This window comes from Lasioglossum baleicum, chromosome 10 (assembly GCF_051020765.1).
Source record: "Lasioglossum baleicum chromosome 10, iyLasBale1, whole genome shotgun sequence".
NCBI classification, from domain to species: Eukaryota; Metazoa; Arthropoda; class Insecta; order Hymenoptera; family Halictidae; genus Lasioglossum; species Lasioglossum baleicum.
The window spans coordinates 10,118,713-10,134,679 of NC_134938.1; the positions used below are offsets into that span (position 1 = coordinate 10,118,713).

General features: G+C 41.8%; 1 protein-coding gene across 8 annotated transcripts in view; it reads right to left on the bottom strand.

Annotated features, from left to right (window-relative positions):
• The window catches only part of Fhos (Formin homology 2 domain containing), a 304,700-nt gene that overhangs the window by 98,349 nt on the left and 190,384 nt on the right, over positions 1–15,967 (bottom strand). The gene's annotated exons all lie outside the window — the stretch shown is intronic.

Consider the following 15,967-nt stretch of genomic DNA (forward strand, 5'->3'; position numbering starts at 1 on the left):
CATTTGGTCGGAATTGCGAAAAGAAATAGTAAAAATTGATTTTTACTACGTTTACAATACGTTTACAATAACGAAAATTTAAAAGATGTGTTTGGTCAACTCTTATAAATGATAGATGCTCTGAAAATTTCATTGAAATCGGTTTACGAGCTGTAAACGATCAAAAGTGGTAAAAATTGCAATTTTTCGAGATTTTCGGCGTTAATATTTTCCAAAATATATCGTTACATTTTTTAGATGTCATTTACTAAACTAATTCCTCTAACATTACAGAGAAATTGAAGTCGTTTGATCCATTCATAAAAAAGTTATTCCGATTTAAAGTGTGTTGAATCAGTTGTGCTCCTTAAAGTATGTAAATGACTTTGTTTCAGAAAATGTGGAGGTCGCGAACTTAGTTGCCAACCTAATTTAATTTAAGAACCGTCTATAGACGGAAGTACTAAATATATTTAGTACTTACAATTTTAAAAGTGTCTATAATTCATTTTCTACATATAAAGAAGTGTTTCGGGGTGTTCGAAGTGCTCAATAAATAAAAAAAAAAAGATGAAAATAGTATCTCTGCCGTTAGGTGGTAGATAGTTGATTCCGAACGGTTGCCACGTGCACGACGGAGCCGTATTTCGACGGTGGTATTTGTGCACCCGCGGTACATCCTGTGTTGAACGCGTTAACCATCGTCGACCAGCGTGATCGTCGGAAAAGGAGGAAACGACGAAAATTAGGTTAAGCGTTCGAGCAAGGAGCCCGCCTCTTATCGGATGGAAAAGCATCGGTACGCAATCGGCTAATTATTTCTTATAGCAGCGTGGGGGAGGTGGTCGACTAATTATTCGTGGTCGCGAATTAATCGAGCCTACCAGTCGGTAATTACTTAATTGGAGCTGCGTGAGCCGTTGCTCAACCCGGGTTGCTACGGTGGTACGCGTATACGTGTGTGTATACACGCGGTGGCTCGCGCGAGCACGACTCCCTACGAATTAGGTTAAAGAGGCCGGGGCTTGCTCCCCTCTTCGGCATCTGTCTCGCGCACCTTGGCTAGTTGCGAACTTTAAGGCTCTGCGAACCTTCCCACGCCACGCGTCCCTGAGAACCTACTGCGACCGTGTAGACAATGGACTTCAGAGTCAGCAGGGAGAAGAGAAAAAATCGCGTGGCGTGGTGTGGCGTGGCGAGCAACTAGTAACTAGCAGAGAGACCCAGGCCGAAAGAAGACGAAGAGAAGCAGCGTCAAACGCATCCGGGGCGAAAAGTCGGGTACGTACGCGCGTTAATAATGTTTCCGCTCGTTAAACGAGCGAGACGGACCGCGATTACGCGTTCTCCTTTTCCCATACGCGCAACAGGCCCGTTCCCTCCACCCCCGCAACATCTCGATCCTCTTACTACTTCTTCTTCTTCTTCTTCTTCTTCGTCGTCGTCGCCGTCTCCGCGCCAACGTTCCTCCAGGTACACATTGCTCGCGATTCCAACGCGGTCCGAGATCGATCCGAGATTAAGCGGGATTGTGTCCTCGTGGAAACGTTGTCGGGTCACGACGCGAAATCGGTTCCAACGAGGTGCACGTGCACTCCAGGAAAAAAGTGCAGCTGCCTCCGTAAGCACCTAACGTTATTTCTTTTCGCGGAATTCCTTCCCTCGAGATTGATCCGCCGAGATTTTTATGCCTCGCCTCGTGAGACTTCCTCGCCCGTTTCCTCTCCGCTTTCCGATTGTCTGCGGGGTCTCGCTGAACCGACGCGCGGCGAACTCGCTGAGAAAGAAAATCAACGTTGCTCTTTTTTTGCAATTTCATTTTGAGTTCGATGCGAGCAACGCTCGTTGCTGTGGCTTCTTGATTTCTGAATCATTCGTGGTCAGTGTATTTAGCGTCTCTTTATTTCAGATAATTTGACTTTGAGCAGCATTGCTCGCCGATTGATATTTTCCTCCAAAAAAGAATTACTAAATATATTGCAAATGTTAATCCTTGCAAATAATTTATTTAGATTAATTAATAAATAATAAAGATTATTTAGTGCGTACAAATCATTTTGAAATCGGAGCTTTACCGATCATGTAATAATAAGGTCGAGCTCGTCGTTCCGATTGAGAAGTGCTGGGAGAAGCTCGTGGCCGTACAAAAGGGATATCGCTTTTCGAAACTTTTGATCCCGGTCGCCCGCGGGACTATCCCGTAAACAAACAATTTCTATGAGAATCGGAGGAAAGAAGCCGGGAGGCAGGGGGGAGCCGTCGCGGTCCCTTAAGAGACTTCGAACAAAGTAGCGCAGGGGTTGTGCTCGAATAAATTAAAAAGTTTCCGGCACGGGGCCAAGTTCAATGTCGGCCGGAGGCCGGCTTCCCGACGTCTTGGTCGTCGTTTACGTTTCCACGTAAACACGCCGGCGACGATGCCGTGTCTTCTTTTCGTTCGTATTGTATTCAATCCCGCGGCCACGCGTAATTGCCGCGTATTGTTCGTCGGTAATTGCACGAGAGAACAACCGTCGCCAAACATGTATGGAACGCGCGTCCCCTTCCACCCCTGGCGTAGAAAGTAGAATTTCAATCTCGCGTGAAACCGAGATAGAAATTTCGAAAGCTGCCCCCTTCCTTGTACCATCCCTTCGAAAGACAGGTGAAACGAACAGAGGGGATGGTCGTCGGGTTGAATTCGTTGTTCGCCGGGAACGCGACTTAAAGGAGGGAAACGGCACCCGCGACGCCCCGAAACAAGACCAGAACCGGAAACAAGGGGCGCATTCAACCCTGCCACTCCTATTGTTAACAGATCCAAGAGATTTCTTGCGGAATCCGAGAGATCCCGTTTTATTTCGCGAGCTGACGGATCGCGTTTGTAGACGGCGGCGCTCGGACCTCGCTCTCTTGGCCGAATAAAAGAGCCCTCGAGGCGATGGCTCGTGTAATAAACCGTTTTCGCTCAAAGTAATTTCGCAACTCATCATCTCGTTTTACGATCATTCCACGGGTTTTGTGCGTTATGACAAAATGGGACAGGCGAGATGTAAAATAGCAGGAAAATCGGGAGGATTCCAGTGTTCCACATATTATTTTCAGGCTATTAAAATTATTATTTTGCATTCACCCCTTGCCGTATCATGTTCTTTACAGTTACAGTGATTAAAACTTCTTTGTCTCCAAAAATGTCGTAGAAGAGAAGAGAAAATTTATATTCGTTGTATGGCTACATTTATTTGAATGCTTAAATATCGATTACGCGGGCGAATCAAATTTTATTTCATTTAAAAAGAAAGGTGTAACATTCATTCGTTCGTTCGACTGTGATTAAAATCTTTATCGCAGACTACTTTATACGATGCAATATTGTATTCTATTATGCCACATATTTTATACTGGTATATACAATTTGCATAAACATCCGCATACTAATGAATTTTATCAAAGGATTATGTACATGTCTATTATACCTTCGTATGAATTGAATTGAGATTGAAATGATTCTGGTACGGAGATTTTTTAAGGCGAATATTCTGAAATAATTTTGCTTCGATAGAGTGAATTGTTTTTGCAGATAGAAATTCGAAAGCGCGAATGGTTACACGCTGCTGGGATCATTATATTTTTCTTCGGGATATGAAATCGTGAAGGTTGAAGGATATAATTGGTGTGCAACTTTGTGAAAAAGAGAACAATGGAGGGCAAATATTTAAATAATTAATGTATGATAACCTAATTCTCAAAACGGAGGCGCGATCTTGGAAGAGCGGTGCTAACGGTGCTACAGTGAATGGACTAATTTTATAATCTTTAGCTTCCCGTCATTAAATTCTTTCGGCGCTCTAGGAAGCGAGCCTTCGCGGATCATGTGTGCCGCGCTAGATATTGTGGTTCGTCGGTGTAGAAACTAATTAGCTTTTTATTCTGCGCTATTTCGTATTTGACGTACGGCATGAGAAAATTACGAATGCATAAATTACATAATAAATCACCTAAAATGCATACTAAAACCCAGCAAGAGAGCAAATCTTTTCGTGTTACTAAATTGCTGCATTATATTATTTAATTTTCCAATTTGGAAAGACCTTGCGATAATTATAAAAGTGTTCAGCCTTGAGTTGCGAAACTTTTTCGTTACAATTAATAATGCCCGAGATGAACAACCAAATATTATTTGCAAGTCGGCACTCGGAGCTATAAATATGCAATCTAGCTTAACGCTACACAGAGATTTCATGAAAATTGGATGAGGACACTTGGCCAGCGCACTCCCGTGTGTCAGCAACAAAATCGCTCGAACCCAAATCTCCGGGCAACCTGTCGGGAACTCGCTCGCCTAAACTATAATCCAAGGTTGAAGATAATTATCCTGTCAATCAGATATCTCGACCCTTCCGCCACGCAATATTCCTCGGAGATGGGGGTTGTTCTCGGGCCGAAAACGGCCAAGGGAAAAGCCCCGGAAGCGTCTATTTAACGCCACTTGGTAACACCAGCAAGAAACGGTGGCCGTATTAAAGCCACTAGATGCAAGGGTATCGATAATCGGTATTCCAAGAAACTTTGCAGACTATCGGTCGCCGTCGTCAATTGAAAACCGCTTCGGGGGCCGGGGTTATCGCGCCGCACCCGCTCGTCGGGATCTTAAGGGGGGGATTCGGTCCTTTTTCCACCCCCGTTCCGGTCCCGGATCCTCTCGACGGAGTCGCGATTAATGCGCCATTAAAGGAGATTGGAAATCCTTTCGTCGGGACTTTCGTCGCCGTGCTTACGGACGGCGAAGTTCCCACGAGCATCGGCACCGTCCACGATTTTGCATTCCATTTGCAAGGGAACGTTTCCCTCGGCTGGCTTCCATTCTCCCGCGGGTGCACTCGGTGCCGGCGAGCTGGTTGCCAAGCGCTGCAATGCGATGCGCTGCGCTGCAACCCCACCGATTCGACCGGGGGTGAGAGATCGCATTTACATGGAGTTTCCGGCTCCTCGAGTCGATCTCGAGGACCCGCTAAAGTCGGCCCCCGCGATACCATCGACCTGTTTTGCCAGGGAACCACTCCGTCTAGCCAAGGTCGAATGTCTTCGGTGGCCTCGAGCGTGGAGAGCGCCAGAGTACTGGCATACTCACTATAATTTCCGAATTTTCAATTTCTTATGATCGCACGAATTTTATTTAGTCGAGATCTACCACACGGACGTGGCTCCATTGCTAATTTTCAAAGTTTTCCCTTAATGAACTTTGCCGGGGACCACTTCACCTAGCCAAGGTCGAAGTTCTTCGGAATTGCGTCTTCGGCGACCTCGAGCGTGGAGGGTGCCAGAGAATTTTTAATCTTTTCGTGGCACCCTACCTGATAAGATCACATGAATTTAATTGCATCAAGATCTACGATACGGACGTGACTTCATTGCTATTTTTGAAGGGAAGTTTTCCCTTAATGAACTTTCCCGGGGACCATTCCACCTAGCCAAGCTAACAGACTCGCTCTGGTTTTCGAATTTTTAATTTTTTATGATCGCACGAATTTGATTTAGTCGAGATCTATCATACGGACGTGGCTCCATTGCTAATTTTGAAAGTTCTCCCATAATGAATTTTGCCAGGGAACCACGTCACCTAGCCAATTTTTAATTTTTTTCGTGTCACCCTATACGTTAATATCACACGAATTTAATTCAATCAAGGTCCGCCATACGGACATTTAAGGAATTTTACTCAACCAATTAAACCTCCATCTTCCGACACATCTCACGCTAATATCTTTCGGTGTTAGCTTGATTGCTTAATGAAAAGTACGGAAATAGTAACATCAATGGACTGAGCGCTACAGCAAAGGGAACAAGGGAGTCGTCATAACGATTCTCGGAGTGTTAATGATAGCAATCAAAGAGACCGACGGATCTGGCGTCCTTGACCTTACACGCGCCACTTTGAATCGATAGAAACACGACTTTGTCCCTGTTTCGAAAGTTTCAGGAAGCAGAAACTTTCATGAGATGTGCAGACAACAAGCAGGTCATCCTGCTTCCAGACGGATGATGTGTTCAACGAGTCAGACATAATTTCCCGGCTGACGAAAAGTGTCCTCTTGTCAATCCACGCTGAAAGGAAGTCGCTACGTTGCACGCCGATTTCGAAAGTTTACGGAACAGTAAAATGTTTACAGGAAAGGATGATATCGAGTGTACATAAATTAACGTCAACGCTTGTGATTTAATTGTAGGTCCTCGCATAAGTATTCGATTCTGGAATAATTTGGGAGTGTAACAGTGAATACGGTTTCGTTGTGAAAATAATTTTACCTGAATTAATTGATTTGTTTTCTCCATTTTAATCAGTGGGAACTAATATAATGTTTTTAGATTCTTCAATTGTTTTCGTTGTTCCCCATTTAATCTGTTAATTTTTGTTATAAATGCATAAAATTGGTACGTACAATTTAAAGCAGTGGACATATTTGAAAAGTTTAAGAATATTAGATCCAGTTTGATGAAATAATTAAAGAAGAACGAAATTTTTATTCACTTTCTGTGCCTCGATGCAAGTATCTTTTATTTTGCATAAAATCCGCAGTCTAATCATAACAGATCGCTAACGTAAATCTGTTCTTCTGTTCCGCGAATGCCATAAACGCGTCAAGCTGTGACAATGAGACAATAACTTTTCGACAACGTTACACTGTAGCCGAAAGTAAATTTACAGTCCGTCTTCGAGCAGTTGATACAGTATTAAATTCAGCGGATTTATCGTGCCATGAAACGATTGGAAATGCAAGTTGAGCTTGGCTCATATTTGCGACTAGCCGGAGACAAAATATGATTCGGAAACACGGGAGGACAACGCAACGGCAAGCTTTGTCCTCGCGTCACCGAGATCATGCGAACGTTAGACGGCAGCTCGAGAGAATCTTCCAGAAAGAAATCGGCGAAGCCTGTTGGGCCTCGGCCAACTGGTCATCCTTGTCCCGGACTAGAGACGCCAATTGGCCATTGCCACCGCTAGTTAGCTGTGACAAATCCAGCCGAGATATTAGGCGAGGCAAAAGCGCGCGGGCGCGGATCCCAGCCGAAAAAAACAACGAATTCGGCGCGGCGTTACAGAATGCGCCGTTGCTCTAACAATTTCAAGAATCACGGCCGCAGTTATGCGACCAAGGATGTCGGCTCCGCTGTAAGTATGCCCGGAGACATGCGGGAATGTCGGACGGTAATTACGACGACGACGATTCGTTGGGAAAAGACAGCCGCGGAGTCCGCTCGAGTGAAACGCGGCGACGAAATTCTTTCGTTTACCGTCGATCGCACGCAAATTGCGGGACATTATCGAATCGAGAGCGCGGCGACCTTCGACCAGCTCTGTGTCCGATGACAATGCGCGGGGTATTTCGCCTGGAGTTGCCTTTGTAATTGGACTTTCAATTAAAGAATTGAAGAAATTGTTGATAGTAGAACTGATATAATGAGAAAATTACATTGATTTAGATTTCGTACCAGATTTGTTTAAGTATGTACTTCGATAGAGAAGTTTCCTAATTTCTCAGCAAAACATATTTATAATTTCAATACTTCTAAAAGAACAAATCAGGAACTTTTGACTCGACCAGTAGTTCTAGTGTGAAATACGGAAACAACTGTTTATTTTGTTTCTACTTCTTGGAATTTATGCAGAAAATGTTTATTTCGTAAAAAGAACAACGATCCAAACATAATCTCTTTATGCAAAATAAAAACTTTCTTCCTGATTCGCAACGAACCAGAGCAAAATAGAAATTTGTTTACCCACTTAATATGTTTGATAGGTTGAGGATTATACAGAGTATTTTACCTAATTAACAATCTTGGTCAAGTTTATTATTATTCACATGTTCAAGGTGGTCAAGTTAGGAGAAATACCCTGTAAAACAGCATTTTTTAATCTTTCTAATGTTTTTACTGTCTTAAATTACACCTACTCAGTTTTGCCATAAATGCATAAAATCTACATACGTTCTCCACAGTATACCTGAGAAGTATTTCAATCTCTGACGAAACTCTACCGTTACAACTCGCCGATAAAACAGACTCGTGTAACATCCACATAAGAAAACTAGCGAATAAATAAAATCGAGTAGCAAGAATGCTCGGTCGTTTATCAAAGGGACGCCGCTAACAGTTCCCAAACACGCTTACAATTAGATTTCACGAAGCCGTGAAGGGTTCGAGAGAACCCACGGAATAAAGCAATAAATTCCCAATTTATAGATTCCCCGTACACCTGGCCCTCTTATCAACGTCTTCTTCATCTCAGTCCCGGTTACGAAACGTCCTCTGTTCAGGTAACTCGAATTCATGCGATCCTCTCGGAGAACCTCCTACGAATTATGCAAGGTACCAGGCAGAGCACAACAAAGAACAGAAATAAGATGTCACACGTCGCTGCCAAGTGTTGAGTCACTAGGCTCGAAAACAAAATTCAATGTTTCCGAATGATTCGCCGGAAAAAAGACAAAGGAGCTATCTCGAAATAAACCAGCGAGGCTAAATTCAAACCGCGGCTGCTGTAAAGTATACATATTATCACTGGACTGCGGATTTTATCCATTTATCAAAGCAGTGGTCGTATCAAACAGATTTAAGGACATCAGTCTATTAGTTTCAGTTTGAACAGTTTTTTATTTGGCACCCGTGTCTCGCAAACAACGCGAACATTTTTTATTTTGCATAAAGATCCGAACGTTCGCACTCTGCTGAAATAATTGTGATACCTCGATGAAAAGAAAAGAACTCTTCTTGTTTTACTATTCTATTTTATCCCATTTGATGCGTTAATTACCGGAGAATCTACTCGCGTGATTTTTAGCGGACGGCGTACAACCGGGCCGATTAGCTTCCGGCAAGGACGCCGGGTGATTTATGCAGGATCGGATGACGAATTAATTATCGCGGGTCGTTCGATCGCATCGAGCATGCTCGATTACGGCGAATAAATATAGTAGTGAAATTCGCTGAATCTGCTACACTTCAATTTGCACGACCCGACCCCACTCTTCCTCTACCACTTATTACACTGTCCAACACCAAATTTGATTTCAATATACTGTTGGGTCCTCCTTATAGAGTTTTTTGCGCTGATTCCGAATCTGGTTTTAATTTTTTTCCTATACGTCCAGTTTTTGAGAAAATGGAGTTTTAAAAAAAGACATATTTTTCAACTTTAAACAAATATTGCGATGTTATTATAAAAGATATTGAATTGTTGTTTACAGCAAAAGATTCTGTAGACTTTCCCGAATACAGTGATATCCAATATTAATACATTATGATTGTTTAAACATGTTTAAACAATGATTAAAGACGGAGATACACCACTTTTGCACCAATTTTTGCGGATATTTTCGAATTTATCTCAAAAAATAAGGGTCCAGCGAAAAATTGAAGTATACCACGCGAAAGAGCAGACTTTTATCTTGAGAAACCCCCCTGTGAAGTTTGCATGGTCGACGTTTTTACCGAACCAGAAAGCAAAATATCTTCGCCCGACATGCGTTGACGCCAGTGGTGCTCTTCCACTAGCGCGGTCGTTCGTCGGGATACGGCGCGGCGCGCTGCGGTGAAACGGCGCGTGGCTATAAGCGCGCAATTATGTCAGCTTACTTAAATGTAATATTTTATTAAATGTTATACTATTGTTATTTATTATTTATTAGTATATTTATTCTGTATAAATTATTTTTGTATTTTTTAATGTTAGTCTCTCGTTTATAGTATATTTAATACAAAAAATACCTTTTGTAACAAAAAAATAATTTATTCACACACTACACTATTACACTATTTACAATGCTAATATATATGTGTACACTATTCAGATATAATACACTATATCGATTTAATATGGAGCAAACTATTTTAATTATGTATTTAAGTCAATAAAAATAGTCCCGTTTATATTGTGTTTGGACTTATTTTACTCGGAAGAATCTCGAGTGTTCATTGGCACTATAATTACAATACATAGATAAGACGACAATTACTGAAAATAAAATTTTTCAGTCACCGCATTGCAGACTTTCCTTACATTGTATGTATTCCGTTGTCCGTAGACCGTCATTTATTTCAAAATATGTATCGTGTTGGTTCTTAAGAAAACTGATGCCAGAGTTCAGTTTCGGCTTTGTGTTTGTTGAAATCAGTCGTGTCAAGCATTTCAAATCTGCATTGCTACGTATAAAACTTCATAAAAAACATTTATAGTTATTTATAGTATTTTAGTTGTTCTGTATATAATATATGTATTTTAGTAGTGTATTATATCTGAATAGTGTACACATATTTATTAGCATTGTAAATAGTGTAATAGTGTAGTGTGTGAATAAATTATTTTTTTGTTACAAAAGGTATTTTTTGTATTAAATATACTATAAACGAGAGACTAACATTAAAAAATACAAAAATAATTTATACAGAATAAATATACTAATAAATAATAAATAACAATAGTATAACATTTAATAAAATATTACATTTAAGTAAGCTGACATAATTGCGCGCTTATAGCCACGCGCCGTTTCACCGCAGCGCGCCGCGCCGTATCCCGACGAACGACCGCGCTAGTGGAAGAGCACCACTGGCGTCAACGCATGTCGGGCGAAGATATTTTGCTTTCTGGTTCGGTAAAATCGTCGACCATGCAAACTTCACAGGGGGGTTTCTCAAGATAAAAGTCTGCTCTTTCGCGTGGTATACTTCAATTTTTCGCTGGACCCTTATTTTTTGAGATAAATTCGAAAATATCCGCAAAAATTGGTGCAAAAGTGGTGCATCTCCGTCTTTAATCATTGTTTAAACATGTTTAAACAATCATAATGTATTAATATTGGATATCACTGTATTCAGGAAAGTCTACAGAATCGTTTGCTGTAAACAACAATTCAATATCTTTTATAATAACATCACAATATTTGTTTAAAGTTGAAAAATATGTTTTTTTTTCAAAGCCATGATTTTCAAAAACTGGACGTATAGGAAAAAAATTAAAACCAGGTTCGGAATCAGCGCAAAAAACTCTATAAGAAGGACCCAACAGTATATTGAAATCACAAAAAAAGTTGAAATTTGTTGGACAGTGTTATTAGCGCTTCCGGCTCAGACTTAGGCAGAGTTTATTTGAATATTTCATGAATAGAATAAAAGAAAAATGTTCAACGATTGCAGGACACAGGAGCGAAATAAAAATTGTGTTCTTCTTTTAATTATCCTATTAAGCTGAAGCTAATACATGTCTTTAAATATTTCTAACATGTCCACTGCTTTAAAAAATTATACGTGCCCATTTATGTCATAAATAGACTGCGGATCTTTATGTGTTTATAGCAAAATTGAGAAGATGAAATTCAAAATGGTTGAAAAATTTTAAAAATTGGAGATGCCAATATATGATTTCTTCTCTATTAAAATCATTATTCAATTATTAGAGATCCGCAGTTTAGTTATAAATGCATAAAATCCACAGTCTCTTCTCGACAATAGAAATAACATTGATTCATTTGAAATATTATATTATTTCTTTACTGCAAGTTTGTTCAAGTAAACAATGCTCGAAATATTATACAACAGAAGGTGTTGGTGTAAACCAGACTCGAACCAGATAGTCTCGTAGCACTTGAGATCAATTTCACAATTATTTCAAAAATCTCTTATATTCTTCACAGGAGACATTACGTCTATCACGTTGAAAACTGCAATTAATGAAGATTATTCGTCTTCGCTGTTAGGCAACGGTTGAGTGGTGACCGTGCACTCGCGTGGCGAACGGTGTAGCAAGCAAGAAAAATGGAAAACCTAAGACGTGGCATTTTGTAACAATAATACTGATCATCTACTCTCCCCTACCCTGTAACGCAAGAGTTCCGGACCCCAAACTTCGCGACTATTGTTACGATCGGCGCCGAACCAACGATTACGCAAGAATTCTAGGCCATTGGGGTCCGCGGCGCAGGGTCACCTCCCCTTTTCAGTCCATAAATCACTCAGAAATTAACCCCTGTAATTGGCCCCCGCGTACACACACTCTCCACCCAAGCCCCGAGTATTTAAATCGACCTCTACTCCGCTCGCAGTTATGAGAACGCGGACGTGCAAAGCGCACGCACGCTTCCACGAGGACGTTTTTACGCGGTCGATTTAATTCGCTCGTATAATTAGTCGCCAGGCTCCTACCGAAGTCCGCTACTGCTCTCTCTCTCTCTCTCTCTTTCTCTCTTCTCAAGCGCTTCTGAGACCGTCAACGGGCTAATTGGACCTCTCAATTTGTCGCGAGAGACGAAGAAACGCCTCGCTACGGAACGATCTTCGAATCTAATTGCCCGGGTAATATTCAACGGAGTTATTTCTGTTAGAAATCTTCTTCCCGGAGCCGTTGCCGCGGGGGCACAAGCTAATAATCATCTCGTCAGCAAATAAGGTCGTTCGCGATTCGATAATCCTTCCTACTTCGGGATAATTATCTTGTTATTACTAGACCGCACAGTTTCTGCATCTATAACGTCCGTGAACGTATAATCAATAAGTCGGGTACGTAACAGGATTTATAGGAAGGATTCTGTGCACTGGTTTGTAAAAACGTAGTTGCAACGGATTTCGGACATGGTTATTACTAGACTGCGGATTTTATGCATTTATCACAAAAATGGGTTGGCACAATGCAAAGCAGTGAACATGTTAAAAAGATTTAAAGACATCAATGTATTGGTTTCAGCTTCATTACGATTCATTATAACGAAAACGAGTAGGTGTAATTTAAAACAGTAAAAACATTAGAAGAATTTTAAAATACTGCTGACATTTTCAATCTATTTCGATCCAGCTGGCTGCAATTCGGGTAGACAATTTTTATTTTGCATAAAGATCCGCTGTCTAATGTTAAGAGATTAGAGCCAGGTAGACATTTTGTTTCATCTCTGATCATATTAACAAGTTAGAAACATGGTGTCAGTATTGTTCAAACGTTTTTTTATTATTATTGTTATTTATTATGAACGGACCGAGGTCCCCAGAATTTTTAAACGTCATTAACTAGGGAAAATAGGCCAGAAACTGATTTTTCGATTTTACCCCATAACTACCCTCCCGATCGAGATACAGGGTTGAAATTTTGCACAGTATGTTTTTTCTTGGTGCTCTATCGAATGGCACATCGTCGATAAAATTCGGTTCAAGGGCATTTTTGACTATCTTATCCGGCTATACCCTTTATGCTGCACTCTCTCTAGCATGATTTCGTAATTTCAGCTATTCGGAGACCATATAACTGAAGCAAATTCCAACTGGGGACGGACAAGGCTAATATATAGCAATCTAATTGTGTGTATTGAGCGAAAATCAGTAGAAAAGCGTAGTATAAACCCGAGTGTTCTTGAGGCGGAATTAACAATGTTATGAACATGTTTGGAAAAGTTCAAGGTTGAGGAGAAATGAATTTTAATGTTTCACAGTCTTGTTATAATTTTAAATGTGTGGCCACAGATGTTAAATAAATTCGATATTTTTCATTCATTTCGTGGAAACAGGGTGTCGAACAACAAAATATGGAGAAACTTCGTCGACCAAAGTTTTTACAGAATAAATAGGTTTATTTAGACGAGATAGATGAACGAGTTAGGCGAAAAGCAACATCATCGATTATCCTGCGTTCCCGAAGACGTTAGCGAAACAATAGCGACGATGCATCAAAATGACGCAGATTGCGGAGGCACATCAGATTGAATCCTGGCGGGCATCTAATTTTCCGTGAACGGGGAGCCACCTCTGTGCCGGAAGCGATCCGTCACGAGACAACGGTCCGGAAAGTGACCGCGATTCCGCCAATAAGATGACATCAACAGTCATCGGTATCCCGTGGCGTTGCTGCGGCAGATCTCCGAGAGAGCCTCATTGTTGCCCCGATTCGACCTCATCGCCTCTGTCATCCCATTCACATCCCGATTCGTCGCTCGATCACGGGGGATTCTCGTCGTCCACGCGACAGCCTCGGGATCGATGATCGATCGACGCGTGACCGAGCGCGATTCACTTCCGTTCTCCGGTGGACGTCGACATGACGATTCAACGAACCCGACGCAAAGGAAACCAGCAGAGCTGTTCGTTCCCGAGGAGTTTGTCGAGGAGTCGAGTCACGGGCCGTGACCGACGGAACACGCCGAAGTGAAAGTCAAGGAATGAACAATCGTGGCCCGAGTGTCATCGAGTCGTGAACCGTTTCGTGATTGCGTCGCGACGCGAGGGACCGCGTCGACTTTCGGGCTGATGATGGGCCCCGAAAGGACAATGCCCGGCTTTCATCGGGACAGGATCTTGCTTAGCTTCTGTATGCACCAGGGCCTTCTCTTTCTCCGACTCTTTTTTTTTCTGCACGTCATTCCGTGACGCCGATATGCAACCGACGCGACGCGGTAGAAAATCAAGACAATTCGAAAGACGTCGAACTTCTACCGTGAGTCTTCCTTAGAGTTTTTCAACAGCGGTTTGATGATGATGATGATGGTACACGATGAAGAAATGTCCAAGTTGATCTTTGGATAGCTTTCATTTAAACTACTCAGTTAGATTGCAAGGTTTCGTGAAAAAGTTTGACGCGATCTTTGGCGATTGCTCCCTGCGATTTAGAGACGAGAGATTTTTGGGAGAAATTTGTGGGAATTATAAATGAGAAGCCTGCCGTGTGTAATTGCGAAGTTAGAAGTGAGAAGCGTCTGCTAGAATCGAGAGATTGTTATTTGCACGATGGAAATTTGTGGGAACTATAAATAATAAACATGCGCCGTCCTAATAGATCTTAAAAATCTGTTTTCCGAGAAGTGCTACAAGCATTTCAGCATCGGCAAATTTCGAAATGCGAAAGAAACAGTTAAAAAATGAGCTCCGCGACAAAGTTCTACCCAATTTGAAATTATAATTATTAGAACGGACAAGAGTAATTTAGGATTGTCAGTTGAATTGATGGCCGAGTATACTGTGATTAATTGACTCATTAATATCGTCGAGAAATTGCTGGTTCTAAGGAGCAAAAAATCGGCTTTTTCAGAATGTAACGTTTTCACCTGACTTCCTACAGAAAAAATTATTCCGCGCTCCATGGTCACGCTATCCGTCAAGATTTTGCCGTTAAAATTGCAAGTCACGTCCGTAATCGTAGTACAGGTTCCACTATTTTCTTCAACGGTGTGAATCGAATACCACACGGCTTTCATCAATCTTTCGAGTTAGTACGCTACAATCGATTTCGCTCGAATTATATTACTCGCTCCATTTGCTCGAAATTAGTGAAATTCGGGTCGGGCGATTCAAAATTTCAAAATGTAGTTGACGTTTAAAACTCGAATCAAACATTGAACGCACGGAGGATGAAACAATTCAGCAAACGGACACAGAAATCCGTTAATTGAACGAACTGATTCATCCCAGTGCACAATTGTTCTAATAGAAAATGCTCATTAGGAAAGAATTTTCTAAAATTTCAAACAATGAATGCAGACAATTTATATTTTGCACGAAGATCGGCAATTTGGTTGTAACGTATTAAATGCAAGGTACTCCCTTATGAAAAAAACGATAGGAATTCCCGAACACGATGGTACGTGGTACAATTTTGAATAACGACGAAGTGCAAAACATTTGTTCGCTTGCCGTCACGTAACGAGCGCGTTAATTGAAACTTAAAGTGACCAAGCTGGCCGGACGTTTCTCTTTCATCGCAGCCGATCGATCCGGTGGATTGTCCGAGTTCCATGGAAACCTGGCCAGAAAGCAAATTCCAAATCGGACTGGAACCTGCCGGCCCGGTTCCGCCGACTGCCATCAGCGTACCCTGAATTCCCTCGATTATCTCTTCACAGGTCGATGGAGGAAAGCGCAATTTCGCGCGACGCGACGCGCCGTCATAATTTTCGCCCCACGATTTTTCTACCCTACCCGCTCGATTTGATAAAACGACCAATGACGTTGACAGCCCCCGCGCACGCCACCTGCG